A 17571-nucleotide genomic window follows, 5' to 3' on the forward strand; every position below is an offset into this window, starting at 1 on the left:
GGTTTACTATTTGGCTCTAATGGAATAGTATGTGTAATGAGAGACGTATCATATGTCTTCAGATCTTCATATCCCCAAGCAATCACGTCAGGGGATTCCTTCATAAGCTTCAATATTTCCTCCTTTTCTGTGGGGGTACAAACTTTCCCAATAAATACATTCTTGACATTTTCACTCGTTCCCAAGTTTACCTTTTCACATTCCCCTTCTTCAATACTTTGGTACTTGAGGCAACTTAGTCTATCTGCATCAAAAATTCTCTCTAGTTCAATCATTCCTTTTGGAATGGTATTTGTCCTTAAATTCATAATCTCATCGATTTCAAATTGAGCTTGTTGTTGTTCTCCTTCATCATTGACTTGTGATTCAAATACCCTCGAGCTTGTCAAAAAATCAAGAATGTGCTTGTCATCTTCAAACACTTGAAAATTTGTGATGTTGTCAAGAACAGATGGTACTGAAGTCAGCTCAACTGTAAATTTCTTCACACAATCCATGGCTAATGGTTCTAATGAGCTTGCAGATTGAGCCAAAGAGTTTGCTACTGGATTGCTTGTTCAACTTATCCTTTTAATATTGAAAGCATCAAAGCTTTCAATTAGTTCCCAAACTATATTGCGATACCAACCCACTCTTTTATCATGACATGTATATTTCTTGCATACCTACCCAATGACTATGTCTAAATCTCCATGTACATGTAGGATTTTGGCACCCTTTTGGATAGCGAGGAGCAATCCAATGACCAATGATTCATACTCAGCCACATTATTAGTACAAGGGAATTGCAACCTATGTGCTGCCAGATATGTTTCTCCAGTTGGGCTAATCAGTTCAACACCAACTCCCCTACCTTTCTTTGATTTGGATCCATCAAAGGATAGGGTCCACACTTGATCATTTTCATATTCCATGGGTGATCTTACCTTTGAATCCTTGGATTCTTTTTGATGTTCTTCTTGTCCTATTTCACCTTCTCGAATTCTTTCCTACTGTGGGTCTAAAATTTTCATATAGGATGAGTTCATTTTGACCATATTTTTTTCTATCCATGCTTATGGAACCATTTTGGAAACTTGTGCAATTTCTTCTTTGCACGTGGTGCATGATATCTCGGAATGAAAAGCATCATGTATTCTACACCAACTGGGTAACAACAAATTTTGAATGGATGCATCTTTTCTTAGTTTAACTTCTTGCTTAATTCTTTTTAGGACAAAATTCCTAAAATTCTCAAACATTCTTTCATTCAGTGATGGTTCTCACTCATCCATAACTGGTATCTTAGTGAAAGTTGGAGTCACAACAAGACATCCCCCTTGATTGTAACCTTGCAACATTAAAACCTCTCTAGTTTTGGGAATATATGGTCCCAAAGTGGTTTCTATAAACAAGATCTCATTATGTTCACCATACTCAGTGATCAACAACCAGAGCCTTGGAGTGCTCTCTATCCTTATCTGATTGGGAATTCCTTTCCATGGGAGCCACATGTGTGAAAAGTCCGTTGCAATATAACCATTCAATTTCCTTGCCCAATCTCTACTAAGAAGCATTCCATACCCTTCAGGAATATCCACAATGGATATGTCAATACAACTTTGAACACGTTGATGAGAGGCCAATTGCATGTGAATATTATTCAACTCTCCCACGACTGGGACTTTAGTTTTATCCAATTGTGTAACCTTCTTATCAGTCTAAAGTGGAATCAATCCCAATTTTCTACATATGTCCAAAGGCATTACATTACTTGATGCGCCAGAGTCAATTAAACAATTATGTAACATTTTTCCAAAAATTCTAATAGATACTAGGAAAGGTGTAGGTTCCTCCTTCCCTTGATATAAAACCACTAGCTTCTGCCCTTTTGAATCAAATGTTTCATTGTTATGTATAGAATTTCTCCCATTTTGAGTTGTCATGGAAATTTCCACTATAGGAGAATTATCTTTGATCATTTCTAGTGATGGATCTTTTGAAGATACTTGTCCATTTGATGTAACCTTCTGATCATCCTAAGAGTTTTGCACCATTCCAATGAAACTTGAAGGATTCTGAGTAAGCTTAGATGCATATGTTGGCACATCATCTACAATGTTAATGTTTTATGCAAAATTATAGTGTTGGACATTGGATACCCCTCTTGGAGGATGTGATACATTTTGAGAAACAATCTTCGTCGGGGTGTCATTGAAGCTTTCCAATAATGTATCTCTAATTTCTAAAATTTTCATCAATTCATATAGTGGAAAACTCACTTTAATTTTCTTGAATAGTCTAATACATAAGAACTCAACCTCTTCAATTCCTTTCTAGAAGGACTTCCTTTATGTTTTTGTCTTGGATTTTCACATTGCCTTTGTTCTCCTTGTTGAGCAGAGGATTGAAGATTATTCTTTTCTTTATCACTTTGTGAAGAATTTGTCATGGGAGATTGGCCTCTATCTCTTTGAGAGCTCATGAGTTGTCGATATTCAAGGGAGTCTCTAAGAGGCTCAGGATTATTGTTCACATTTGGATGCAAGGGAGTTGAAAAGTTATTTGGAGGAATTGATGATGTTAATGGCTCATAGTTCCTATAATTCCTCTAATACGTCTTTATTGGAGTATTACCAGATGTTTGTTGATAAGCTTGCACTTCACTTGTCCCTTCCACCAAGACACTATTATATAGAGGAGGGAATAAAAATCAATCCTTATGTAGTGATTCATTCAGGGATACTGGTGGAGTTTGATTTTTTGGTGGGACTTGATAACGTGGCATCTCTACAGGACCATTTGTTGAAGCTAGTGGGAATTTCTGATTAGCTTTTATTGGCATGTAATCCTAAGAATCAAGAGAAGGAAACTTAAAATCATCAAAAACCAATGCTTGGTCATATCTTGGTGAGGGTACCATCTCATATCTCGTAGGAGGAGGATTCTCAGATGTGGTAGTGTTCCTCACTTCTCCCTTGAAAATATCTGCTGCTCTTTGAAATTTGTGACACTGTAATTCAGAATGTTGACTAGTCTCATGTAATCTACACCATCCAGATAGTGCAGCTTCTACTAAGAAAACTTTATCAGCTAGGTGATTCTTAGATGGAGGATTATCCAATGGTGACGATACGCCCCCATTATTTGGATTAGTGTTCCATGATCTTCTTTGATGACCTTGGTTATTATTACGATATCCTTGATTACCTTCATTGAATCCTTGGTTGTGTCCTTGATTACTATCGTGATGTGGAGGGGTATTCCCTTGATAACCCCGGTTGCTACCTTGATATGACTGATAATTCCTTTGTGCATTTTGCAACTAATTATTTTGATTTCTAAGGTAAGCGACCTCAATGGACAACTTTTTCACTTGTTCAATCAAATCTCTCATCTCATCTTTTTCCTCTTGAGTCCTTGTAGAATTTGTCATGTTCTGGAGATAAATTGGTTGTGTGGGCATTGCCTGCGACATAGGTGCTCCAGGGTGCAACACCATCTACCTCACAGGGGTAGGAACTGGATTGATAGTCAGAGCATAATCCAACACTCCTTGACTCAATGCATTTGTATTTTCAAAATAGCAAGGTGCTCCATTCATAGTTGTCGGTGATTGTAAACTAACTTTCCCCACCTCAGCATATGCTTGGATCAAACTTGCAGGAGCTGGATGAGTTTTTTGAACAAACATAGATGTGAAATAGTCTAGGGCTACATAGTAGATAGGTCGTGCTACATCATCTCCTATGCGATATGGAGCACACAATCTTGAATAAGCCCTTTGAAATCGATTATTGAAAGCACCAATTGATTCACATTCTTGTCTCCTTATCTCGATAAACTACCTATACAATTCTACAAGAGTGATGGGCAATCTAAACTTCCCGAGGAATGCATCCTTCAATTGTTGCCAAGCTTGTATTGAATTTGAAGGTAGGTTGATATACTAGTAAAATGCTTCCTCACCTAATGAATAAGGGAATAGTCTACATGCAACATCCTCATCTTGCACATTTCTATTCTGGAGGACATCCTCAAAAATTTTAATGTGTTCATCAGCAGTCCAGTTCACATCATTCACAAAGAATTTAGAACAAAAGTGTTCAGGATTCTTTAGCATATTATTGTATGTGGCAAACGTTGCAAGGGCTGATGCATTCTATAGATGCCATTGTTAGGCCATTGCTTGTTGTTGGATAGTTGCAGGTGAAACAACTTGTATAGGTATTTGCACAAATAATTGTTGAATTTGTGTAGCTCCTGGTGGAACTCCTCCTTGGATTCATCCTTGTGCTTGATGTTGAGGTGGTGGAGTTTGGAATATCCTTGTGAGATCAGCTACACTTGGTGAATTCTAGCTCATAGATGCTTCTTTATTTCCTCACCTAGGCTTTGGATCAAAACTCAACTCTTGTAATTCGTGCACTCATAGGGTGAATCTCAAGGATCTTCGATGTACCTCAGGTGAGGATGAATTAATGTTCTCTAGTATGTGAAACTGCCATGAAATCCTTTAGTCAAGGCCCTCCCTCTAGCGAGGTAAAAGCATAGATCTGTGTCACCGTTTGTGATACAAAAACCTGTTTTGGTCAAATCTCATTTCTCTATCAAAATTCAATTTTTAAAAAAAACTAAAAATACCCTTTTATAGATTTCAGATTCAATATCATCATTATATAAATTTTTGAGTATTTTGATTAGTTATAATATGCTATAATCTAAAAATATTATAAGTCGATATTTCAACATTTCAGAAGATGCTCTCTCAAAAAATGAAAAAAAATAGTAAATCATATCAAAAAAAAATAAAAATATATATTTATCACTAGAGGAGAGAATCCTCTTCATGAATATGTAATTTTTTTTCAAGAAGGTATAGATTTGATAGGGAAGTTTTGACGGGAGGAAAAAATTTCTAGATTCTGACAAGGTCGAACTTGAGTACTTATAACAAAGAAAATATACATCAAAAATAATTATTTCTTTTTTTGTTCACTAGCTATACATGTCATCTATAAAATATTTTCAAACCATAACAAAAAAAGATGTTTTGCACATACTTGTTTGACGGGAACTACATCCTATATTTTTTACAGTTAAAAAAGGGACTTCAAAATAAAATAAAATGAATAAATTCTTAGTCAAAAAAATAATAAAAATTATAGGCATAAAATTCATACAATTCTACACATTTCATCAGTTTACATCATCTTCATATTTTAAACGCAAATACCTTTTTTTTTGTCATTAATGTTGAATTGTCACATTCTGATATCACTTTTCTTTATAAAAAGGTGACACAAGTTTGTGCTTTTACCCAGCGCCAGTTTCTATTGATGTGTGTTTTATGACTCACCAAATAGTAGAACAAAATACCAAAATATCTTATCATCCCTTGAATAAAGTCTTGTGTATGCTAACATTGCTAGAAGATCATACAATGACTTCAAGGTTCCTTTAATGTCAGGTCTTGATTGTGGAAAAGATCAGTGGTTGATATGATTTGCTGACGATCACAAGGGGCCTTACATGTTAATTCATATTCATTTCAAGTCATACTAAATGTGGGAGCTATCTTAAATTTTTGTAATCAAGCACTTCTTTTTGGAGTTTTCACAAAATATGCAGAAATTCAATAGGATAAGGTTCAGGAATTCTATTATAATCCTAAGGGTAGTGATAACAACAAATAGTACTATAGTGGAAAAATTCCTCAATTTACTGAATTCCACTTCGCTAAGTTATACTACAACTAAGCGTGAACCAGTGCAATCTTCAAGGGTTATGCCAAAGATTTTCATATCATCGCATACACCATCATAAAGAACAATGTATACAAATGATAGAAGTTGAGCATATGCATGAAAGGGGTTCAGCCTAACTTTACATAATGAATTAGAATCACTAAAATGTCAAAAGTATGAACCAAAGTAATTCATCGATACACCATCATATTCTCCATTGTAATCACCACACATTGACTATGCCAAACTTAATCTAATTGAAAAAATTTAGGAGAACAAGCAAGAACTAAGATACGCCAATTATTCACCAAATTCCAATGAAAACTTTATTATCTCAGTAACTCATAGCAACAATCTCATAAAAATATCCCTTTAAAAATGAGAAATTAAGCCTTTATATAGGCCCTCGATTACAATAGGTGGCCTAGATGATCACAATAACCGATGGCCAAGATTGTGCCACATCAGCCCTAATTAGGGTTAGGGCAATGGAAAGGAATCTACATTAATGCCATAAGGAATCCACTACTGTAGTGGGTAATAAATACCCTCTATGCATGCTCATTTAAGAAGGAGTGGGGTGTAATGAATGATCCTTATGCACACCCACTATGCATTTAATCCTTGATTTTTTTGCCTAAAAGATCAAAATTGATCTAACACTATTTCCAACTCCTCTGTACTAATCCTTGTGCAAATTCTTGCTTGAATTCTAGAACTGTCATTGCTCTTTCTGCTTTTCCCAAGCTTTGATCCCAATCTGGTAGTAAGTCCTTAGTAGTGTGCATTGTATTTGAGAAGATGGAGAAGTTCTCCAAATCATCTCTTCCATATACATTTAATTGAAAGAATTCCTCTAACTTGACTTTCAGATTATCAGTTGTCATTCCTCCTTCCACCAATCTCTGTGATAATAAGGATGGAACTACATTTGATATTCCTTGCTTGATGTTATCAACAATCTTTTTCCATCGACTGGATTCCCTGGTAAAGCTCTCAAACATTTTCTTAGCCATGATCACTACAGTGTACCATCGAATAAAATCATAGACATCCCCATCACTACTAACTCGACCATCAATCAATTCTTGCTTTGGGGTATCCATCACATTTTGAATGTCGGTAATCACCTCTTCTTGGTAAATATGCTCATCGACCCATGATCCCTCCATGCGCTAGATCCTAGAGATTGAAGCCAATGCCCTATTGTGCACTTGCACTAACTCTTCTACATGTTTGAAGGCTACCTCCTGAATTCCTTTTATCCAAATCTTTGCACCCTAAGCAATCCGCTTGATTCTGTCAATATCAACTACCACTTCACTCGAAACACATGTTGGAGGGACAAATGATGGACCTTCCTCTCTTACTGGATGACACAAATTATTAATGTAGTGACATAGGGCCCGAATTTCTCTTTTCTTCTTTTCATACCCTTCTTCTACTTTCTTTGGTCTATTTTTCAAAGCTTGTGTGGAGTCATCAAATTCTTCCAATATTTACTCTCAGGAGGCCCGACCAAGATTTACTTCTGTAACATGGTATTCATTTGGAGCAATTTGACTTTTCCCTTTGTCAACTGTGGGAGTCACAATCTGCAAGATTTTGGACCCTAATTCTCCTCTGATGAAGTTAGTATATCTTCTTGCTTTCCCTTGTTCTTCTGATTGGTTTGATTGGTCCAAAATTTCCTATAATTCAATTGCTGGATCAACCTCCCTTTGTTGATGCAATTGAATTCATTGCCTCAACCATTACAGAATGGGTATACTTTGGTCTGCCGAAATTACCAATTGTTCTTTCCTTTGGACCGCTCGAATGTCAATCTCCTCTTCACCTCCTGGACTATCCATCGTAACCTCAGAAACTATGGCCTTAGTACTTGGAAGATGTATTGCTACTCCTGGAGTTTCTTCCTCTAGTGGACCATCTACATCATTAATCATTTCTCGTTCTAAGATCATAGCAAGACTTTTTTCACTAGCAATATCTTGATCTCTCCCTCTTTCTTGCATGGACTTTTCATAGGCATTTATACTCAACCTATCATGAATTGGCCTATCCAAATTCTCTTCTTGCTCAAATCTCCATATACTTGTCCCTACATCCTACCTTTCAAAAGTTTCTATCTCTTGGACACTTGGAGTTCAACTCAGACAAGAGGGAGCATCTCCATGTTTCTACTTCTTATTTTGAGGTTCCTGGATGACTTCCTCAATCCTAGGATGCTTTTCTCGAGGTACCTCCTTCCCTTTCTTGGTTCTTACATCTTCGGATGGAGTTCCCCTTTCTTCAACAGTCCCCTCAGATATTTTTCTGGATCTTTCATCCCTAAGTGGTGTATGGCAAAGCAACCTATATGTGAATCCATTAGCTGGTACAACTAATTTTTCAAGCTTACGCTTGATCCACCACTTTGTAAAATCTAAGACTAGTTTTGAAAGGGCTTTGAGATCTGTAATTTCTTTCTTCTTCCAATCAAATGGTTGAGCTATCATTTCTGAATTGAATCCTTTTCCCATCACGTTTGGGTCCTCCTCCATTTGATCAGGAACCTTGAATATGTTGCATGTTCTAATAATGTTCAATGGTACTCTTGAATGCAACCTTTTTCTAATCTCGTTCTCGTCTGTTGCATTTTCCCAAATGTCTTCAAGGTGAACCTTGTGTTGGTACTTTGATCCTCCAGCTGATGAGATCTTGTTGTAAGGATCAAAATCATTCCTCTTTAGATAAAGCGGAAGGCGAAAGAAGTGGAGCTCATCTGATGATTTCTCTGTAGCTTTTAGACATGGGCATACATTAGTTTTCCCTTCTCCTATGGAAATTTGAAACTACTATCCCAACTTCTTCTTCCCTTTTTGAATCTTGTCATAGGTAGTAAGTTGTCGAGTAAGCTCTAACAAGACCATCTTATCCGTTGGATACCTAGGAAGTTTGTATGGCTTCGTGGAGAATCCTTGAGCTTCGATGTATGAAAAGGTAGGTAACAAAATGAACCAAGCGCCATATTCGTCAACCAACTTCATTGCACCCATTGACATTCTTATATGTGACCTCTTTTGTAGTGTTCTTACTATGCACATTGCAAATATATCATTAAGCTTCATGTAATCATCCTTTGAATACAAATGCAACTGTGGGTAACATTCATGGACTTTGAGGTGTTGGCTTCCACTTCCAATTGGTCCGTTGCATCGTAGTCCATCATAATTTGTCCTCCATGCTAGCATGTAGATGACATAGGAGCTCATGTAAAATTTTCTTGTATGCTCTAGATTCATCAACTGTTCATTTAGATTATCACTTATGAGCCCAGCCCAATCTATTATGTCGTCTTCCTCCATTACCTGCTCAACAAAATACCACATCCAAGATTCAAACCTATAAGAATAAGGCATGCCAAATGTGTGACTCAACATCATGACCATATCACTATATTCCCTCTGCAAGTCAAGCCATACTATTTCTTTAGGAATCTTGGAATCATGAGGTCTATTCTTTTTCAACCATCTTTTGTTGATTATTTCTTCACAAAAATTGATTCCCGACGTGTAGATTCTCAGTGCTTGCTCTTGTGTTTTTGTGACCATCCTTTGATTTGAAGGAATTCCAAATGCTTCAGAAATGGATGCCAGAGAAAAATCTGCCAGAATGTTTTGTTCAGAATCTCGGATGGTTCTATCTCTAGGACTATAGTGCTTGGTACATTCCACGATTAGCTCTGGATGCTAAAAAGGAGGGAAACCAGCTCCAGTAAAAATTCCACTTCTCACAATTTTTGTAGCCAGGTGTGTTGGGTGATAGTCATTATATCCGAGCATTCTCCGGTTAAAATCTTTCAAATCAAGACCACCAAGACTTGTATCTCCAATTTCTACCCACTTTGACACAATTTTGGATTCAGGAAAGAATCCTCTCCTTTCATTCTTTATCAGTTGTCCTCGTCTTTCTCCTATTCCCCTGGGCTCTGCCATTCTCCTTTCCTGCAAAATAGAAAATGTACACACATAAGACTATGCAAGGAAAGTTTTTTTAAAAACAACAAATACAACTTGTCCATAAGACGAAGATTTTGGATTTTTGCCAAAATTTCCATACTCCTTTCAAGATTCACTTTTTAACACTTCCGTGAGAAATATGAAATTTCAAAACTCACTGCAAAGAAAATTCCTTTCTAATAGGATTCAAAATCTTCTGTAATGAATTCGCAAAAAGCTCCTCAACAATTTCAAAAGATCTCCCAAAAAATATGCTTCCTTGAATTCCTCGAATCTTACTCCTATTCTCAATTTGCTCTTCAAATTTCTATGTAAGCCTGAATGAATGAAAGGATATCTTATATAAATCATTTTTCAAAAAGATGCCTTTAAAGTTGTAGATTAAACTTAGGCAGTTTCTTTACTTAACCATCAAGGTTTCCTTTTTTTTTGCCACTTGTCACTTTTTTGCTGTTTGATTCAAAAAGTTGTTTATTTTTATGCTCTTAGCGTCATGATGAAGATAAGTATTCTTCTATTTTTTTAATTTTTTTTTAGTTTTATTAATTAAATATCAATTAAGAAAATCAATATTTAATTAACTTCCATTTTTAAATGAAAAAAATATCAAATTTATTTGCAACTTTTTTCTAATCTCATTCTTTTAATTTTTTGGATTATTATTAAAAAAAAAATGGAATTAAATATTAGTAAACTAATATTTAATTTTTTAATGTAAATCCAAAAAATACTTTTTTTAAGGAACATTGCTTTTTTCGCTTTTTTCTCAACCCAATTTTTCACTTCTCAAGGAGTTTCACTTTCTTCCTCTAAATTTTGGATTTTTTCTCAAAATTTTCAATTTTCTCGCTTTTCATGATTTTTTAACAAATTCTTGTGCTCCAATCAATTTACAGGAGTGGGCTTTTTTCAGAATGGAGGATTTTTCCTTTGCATAATATTTCCTTCATTATCCAAAAATTGTGCTTCACCCTTTACAAGGTCGAGGTTTTCATGGAATCAAAGATTTAATCTTTTTCCCCCACTGATTTAAAATTGCACTCTTCACTTTATGACAACGAGATTTTCAAGGAATGAAGGATAAAATCGTTCATCAAAACTTTCCTCCATTTCCTGAAAACTGTGCTCCAAAATTTTAGGGAGCGGGCTTTTTATGAAACAAAAGATTCTATCCTTTGCAAAATATTTCCCTCTTTGTCTTAAAACTGCGCTCTTTGCCTTATGAAAGTGGGATTTTCAAGGAATGAAGGATAAAATCCTTCATCAAAACATTCCTCCATTTCCTGAAAACTGCGCTCCATGCCTTAAAAGGTCAGGGTTTTTGAGAATTGGAGGATTTTGTCGTTTCTAATCATTCCTTGGGTCCTGTTAACCTGCGCTCCATGTTTTATGGAACCTATAACTGGCATATGGTTTGAAAGGAAAGCGAAGTTTTAATGGAATGAAGGATTTTGTTGTTAGCGCAATATTTCCTTCTCATCTCAAAATTGCACTCCATTCCATTTAAAGGCGCAGTTTTAAAACCATCCAAGATTTCATTCAGTTTGACCAGCTGGCAACTCTTCATAGTTATTGTATTGTCATTATGAATTTTGACCTAAACAACCTGAAGGAATGACATTTTTGATAGTGTGACTCTCGAGGCCTTGGGAATTACATGAGGATGACACTCTGTACCAAATCTACGTTATTCAATGTTAGTCCATTACAAGATCCTCTTTGGCTGTATGAAAAGGTGATACCGTCTTTAGTTACTGATGTGCCTCTGATATTCTTGTAAGTTACATTACTTATTTCCACATAAGATCCCTGATTTTCACAAGAACTAGAAGCCGCTGAGTCACAATAGTATTGATTAATTACTACTGGGTTTTACACATCTGCCATATCAATATTCTCATATGTTATATTCCTTGTTGCACCAAAACCCACCTGCCATGTCTTGATTCTCAATCCATTCATTGTTGATTTCAATTTATAGTTTGATACATGAACCAAGTGGACATCTTCCTTTGAGCTTCCTCTTCCAAGACTTCCAATACTTATCCCATGACCTCGGCCTATCACCTATCTCGATACAATCATCGTCTGATTCTGTGCTCAAAATTTGATAGAGTGGGCTTTTCATGGAATGAAAGATTTAATCTTTGATTTAAAACTGTGCTTCGCACTTTAAGAGGCTGGGGTTTTCCCAGACTGGAGGATTTTCCTTTGCATAAAATTTTCTTCACTCCTACTGACTTGCACTTGTCACTTTATGAAAGTAGAATTTTCAAGGAATGAAGGATTGTCCTTCATCACAATATTCCTCCATTTCCTCAAAATTACGCTCTAAAATTTTAGGAAAAGTGGGATTTTTTAACGATGAAGGATTCTATTCTCTATCTTCATTGACATGCGCCCTACAGCATAAGGAAATAGCTGGCAAATTTAAAAAAATAGAAAGGGGGTCCCAGGCTTGGGCATCTAGTGACTAGTGGTCACAACAGGGACAAAAGTTGATCATCCATGCATCCTGACATACATGTTGGACAAGGTTTACAACACAAACACTTCATTTACCCTTAGAGTTTTAGAATTTAATTCATCATCTAATTCATTTTTATTTTTCTTATGATTTTCTACTTGATCTCGCATTTCTTAGCACATTTCAAATATATTAGCTCCGAATCACCAAGAGACTTATTTTTTCTTTGAGACTAATATCTATTTTTTCCCATGTTTCCTTTTTCCTTTGACCATCCCTAAGTTTTTATTATTCACAAAAATTGAAGTTACATTAACCATCTCTAAATAATACAAACTCTTTCAATGGAAAGATTTTTTTCAACCAGGAAACGAATCTATTGCCACTAGTCATACTTTCATCATTAAATTCGGTGATTTGTATATTATTCAAGGTCTACCCAATGAAAGAGCATATTCATGATTATTGCATCTACAATTAATGCATGTGTAATCAAAGTCTATGCAGCATAACTGATTTTAGACATTCCAGAAAATGCTAAAACAATGAACGCCACTTGTAAGGAAAAAAGACAGTTTGTAATTATAAAGAAAATATATTTTACTTTTTGGGTAGTGCAAAAGCCACATGGATGTTGCGTGGAAATAAAACATTCCTTCCCATTCAATTTAATTTTTTTAAGTAGTCTAGCTTCGGCCGTGTGAACTCTTTCATGGGGTGATCTTGTATCCTCCGACCTCTTTTTTGTGAATTGTAAAGTAAGTATATTTTATTAATAGAAAAGGTCACTATTCATCAAAAAAAAGCCAAAAACTAATTTGATTGTATAAAGATAAAATTAATCGTGTTGTTTAAAGCCCACCAAACAATAAAAGTATTCTGAAAAAAAATTATAATCTATACATGTATCTGGTCAATTAGGAACATAAAACATTACCATGGTTGAATGAATCGAATAATAATGAAAGAGCACAAGGCAAATGTTCTTGATAGAAGGAATTACACTATCGTCCGAGTCGATTTGACAGAATTATACTTTTCCAAAACTACAAGCGACTTGAAATAAATAATAATATGAAGAAGAAAGCAAAAATGGTCTTTAATTATTCCCCAGGCACGGTGGAAACATAAATCTAAAGGTAACTTGAAAGATAAATATTTGTTACGTTCCCCATATCCATCTTTACACACTGTAATTTTAAAATTGAAATACAATGAAAACTACTTGTAGAATAATTATTCTAAATTTATTCTTGTGATCATATTTTAAAGTTATTTTATTCATTACAATATATTTTAAATTTTCTTTTATTTAACAATTAATTTCATGATTTTATATGAATAATAGAGTGAAAAAAAAAAGATAAAAACTTTATGTTTTCATGTATTAAATGAGTAAGTAAAATTTAGTAAAGTTTTTAGAATTAAAAACTAATATGAATTAAAAGAAGAATTTCTTTCTTCTTATTATTTAGATAGTTTTTTAGCATTAATTTGATTTGTTTTACTATTATTTTATTTTCAATTTAAATGTTAAATATATAAGTTTATTATTATTTAAAAGTATTAAGTTTTAATTTCAAATTTAAAATTATAATTTTACTTTAATTGTAGTTTAAAGGAAATTATGATACAACAATCAATTAATCTAGATGTACCAATCTAAAAATAATTTAGTATTTAAGATCAAATACGTTAATACAAGTATCAAATTAAATAAAATGAAATATTTATTAGATAACAATTTGTGAAGCTCACCTTCATAATAATAATTTAGGAAGATGAATGATAATGAGGACAATCCTATATCAAATATATAATTTTTTTATAAATATAAATTTAATTCCTTAAAATGTATTTTTACTAATAATATTAGTATTAATTAAAAATAAATATAATAAATATTTAAATCTTTCTTTATAAAAGATAAGAGCAACCATATATTTACATATATGTAATTATACATATACATGTGCATAGGCATATACATAGATAGAAAGTTAAGGATATGTGTATATAGTATATATAGACACACATATAGTTCTTACATTTATGAAGTAATACAAAAAATATATGTTCTTAGAAGACAATGCCTAATCGTTCAACTACATCAATTGCAAACATTAGTTCAGATTTACTAATACAATATAGGTGAGTGAGAGGACACTCTTCATAATGGTAGAAAAATAGCTTGTATATTGTTTTTAATTAAAAGAAATTGGAAAAGAAGAACACAGATCAAGACTAGATGTCCTACCAATCAACGAAATTAATCAAATACTCCTATCATTCCATAGCATTATCATTTATAACATCCCACACAACTAACCTACTACTACAAAACATTAAAGCATAGCAGCCAAAATCCCAAGTTCAGATATAAACTACCAATAAAACAATAATGTCATATTTTAACCTAATACATTAACTCTTAAATAATAGAAACAATTATATATTATTATAATAACTTTTCATATTTTAAAATTAATTTCATAATGTTTCTCATCTGAATAATTAAGCTAAGAGGAATTCTAGACTGGTGAGAAACATCAAATATAATTTCCAATAGCAAACTAGAGAAGCTACCTTCATCTTTCTAACGCAGTCCACTGAACTTGCAATGCCCAGAGATAAAATCATGAATAACTTCATCAGCGGAACGGAGACCGTTGAGAAGCCCCCACTGCTCTGCTCGTAACCATACTTTTTGAGTAATTTCATCCAGTAAAAGAGATACACCGCAGAGCCGATGAAATCTTGCCCGCTTCACTACAAAGTGTATCGATTGACGCACAAATGCGAGAACGCCACACAAAGTAATGGCAATGAGACTTCCCAATACAACCCAAGAGAAGGTCTTTACCTTACGAGCCATCATCGCATAGACCGCGGACATAAACCCGTATGCGGTGAACGCAAAGCTGTAGCAAACAACTAAACTGTTGATGGTCATGAACAGCATCTTGTTCTCTGTTGTAAGCTGAGAGCTCATCTCCCACATGATACAAACAAAAGAGGGAGAGAAAGAACGCTATGCAGTCGAAAATATGAAGAGCTTAAACGAAGTGAAGGATATAAGAAGAGGGCTCCCAAGATCCTCTTTAACAGCAGTCTGATCATCGGACTCAAAACCGCCTGGGACTGTGAAAGCAGCGGCACATGTCATGGTGGCCAAAAGTGCCGCCACAATGAGCTCTGCATTGCGTCTCTCTTCGTCGGCTTTGTTTACCATTGACCTCGCATTGTTGTACTTTTTAAGGTTCACCTGTTGTACACAGTACAGGAAATGCTTCTTCTGCCTCATGTTAAAATCTCCCAGCTTTTTAATAATCCTGAATGATTCGTGGTACTCGGTGACTTCTCTTGCAATCTCAAATGGTGTCTCCTCCTCACTGTTTCGCGCAAGCTTGTTCACACCGGGCACTTTTACCAGTAAATTCATCATCTAATCCACAAAGGAAAACAACAGAATGTCAATTAGATCCATTCAAAACAAATATATCATTTCACTTATTGATAGGCATTAAGAGCCCAAAAGTTTCTTACGCTCTCATATTTGTTCCTTGCTGCAATGTGCAAAGCAGTGTTCCCTCGCTGAACAATTAGCTGGTCATTCTCCTTAAGATTCTGGGGAAATAGCACGATTACCTTCACTATCTGGACGATTTGTTGGAGGGCAGTAAGGCTGATTGGTTAAGCTCCACAATGTAGTGCAGGGAGTTTGATGTGCCAGTGATTAAAAAGTCTACAGGTCCTCCTTCATTATTTTCACACTCACACAAATTGGCATTCAAATCTACCAATTGTTTAATTAGATCCACGCGATTTTTTCTCACAGCTAAATGTAAAGCCGTGTCTCCTTTTTCATCGGACAAACAAATAAGGCATAGCTTTGCGAATTATAGAAAATGAGTTTAGGAAGAGAATGACCCGAATCTCGTAGCCTTTTTGCCAAATCCCACAACAAATCTGCGTTTCATGAGATAAGAGTGGTTAAACAAGAGAAATAATTAAGCGAAGAATGGAGCTTCTAACTAAAAGAAGAGTGGATATTAAGACATGAAAACCTTGATCCCCTGCAATTACTGCCATATGGAAACATGTTCTTCTCTCCAAGGTCTTCTTTTGAATTAAGCTTGACAGCTCAAGCTGTCCGAGCAGGTTTCTTGTAGCGACTGCGTTACCCCTTTCACAAGCTTCGAAGAAGGTCGATATGGTATCCATTTTTCGAAGAATTTAGTCACGTTAACCGTGAAGACTGCTTAATCTTTTCTACATAGAGAATACAGCTTCCTTAGCTCGTCGATGGATACAATGAATTCACGTTAATGGATCTATATTGTTGCCAATTTATTTCCCAGTGCTTGCCAATAAGCTCAATTTGACAGGATATATTATGCTTATACCCTATAACGTTATTCTCCTCCATTAGAGTAGATTCTTCCATTAATACCCATCGTCGTTCACCACTAGTATTATCTACTCCATTATCGCCACCGTGTATGAAACTAGCAATTGCGTTCGGGTTCGCATTTGGTCTGTGAGACATCTAGAATATAAATTGGAAAACTTTTTGTCTATTGGTCGCATACATCTTTACAAAAATAAGCCCTTTATAGAGGAGGATAATCAGGTGTAATCATCAACATACTGATGTTTGAGAGAATATGGAATGTCTTCAGTTATTACCAATCCAATAAATCATTTCTTAACACTAAACAATTCAACTTAAATGCTTTTAGATCTATTCATCATATATAATAATAATAATAATAGATTTTTTCTTCGATGACGAAATACAGTCAAATAATAAGATAGGGAAGTAAACATTTATGACTAAAGGAGATGTATAATTTTCTTATAATTTAAGAATCTATTAACAGCCAGGTTGTCAGGAATAAAATTGTCTTTAAAAGAAAACTTTGATTCATTTGACAATAAATAACATAAAGGAAATAATAAACAATATTTACCATATTACTTATAAGAGCCCTCTTTCTAAGGATTGGATACATTATAAGAGTAAGAAACTCAGTTAAGTGGTCCCCCCTGATCTCTAGTTGGGTCAAAGTAAACTTTGACAACTCATCACTTGATAATTAGGGTCGAGAAAGAGGTGGTGGTCTTATTAGAGACATGTTGGGTGACATGATGCTAGCTATTTTGTTAAGCTTGGCCCATAGGCTTCCTACTTGGCTAAAGTGTACATGACTTATCATTAAATGGAGTTGGTAGTCAAATGACATTATACAAGATTAATAGTGGAGTGATGCAAAAAATGCCATTGTGTTACTAGTAGAGAAAAATACTTCAAGATGGGAAATGGTTTACATCATTGACAAAATTAAATATCTCCATTTCATATTAGATGGTTACA

At 34.8% G+C, this 17571-nt stretch overlaps 1 pseudogene; it reads right to left on the reverse strand.

Annotated features, from left to right (window-relative positions):
* Positions 1-1262: 1262 nt before the first annotated feature.
* LOC149577400 (uncharacterized) lies at positions 1263-16494 on the reverse strand (annotated as a pseudogene).
* Positions 16495-17571: the final 1077 nt, after the last annotated feature.

The sequence above is a fragment of the Cupressus sempervirens genome, chromosome 1 (genome assembly GCF_028749045.1).
Source record: "Cupressus sempervirens isolate cs-2001-9-10 chromosome 1, ASM2874904v1, whole genome shotgun sequence".
Classification (NCBI taxonomy): domain Eukaryota; kingdom Viridiplantae; phylum Streptophyta; class Pinopsida; order Cupressales; family Cupressaceae; genus Cupressus; species Cupressus sempervirens.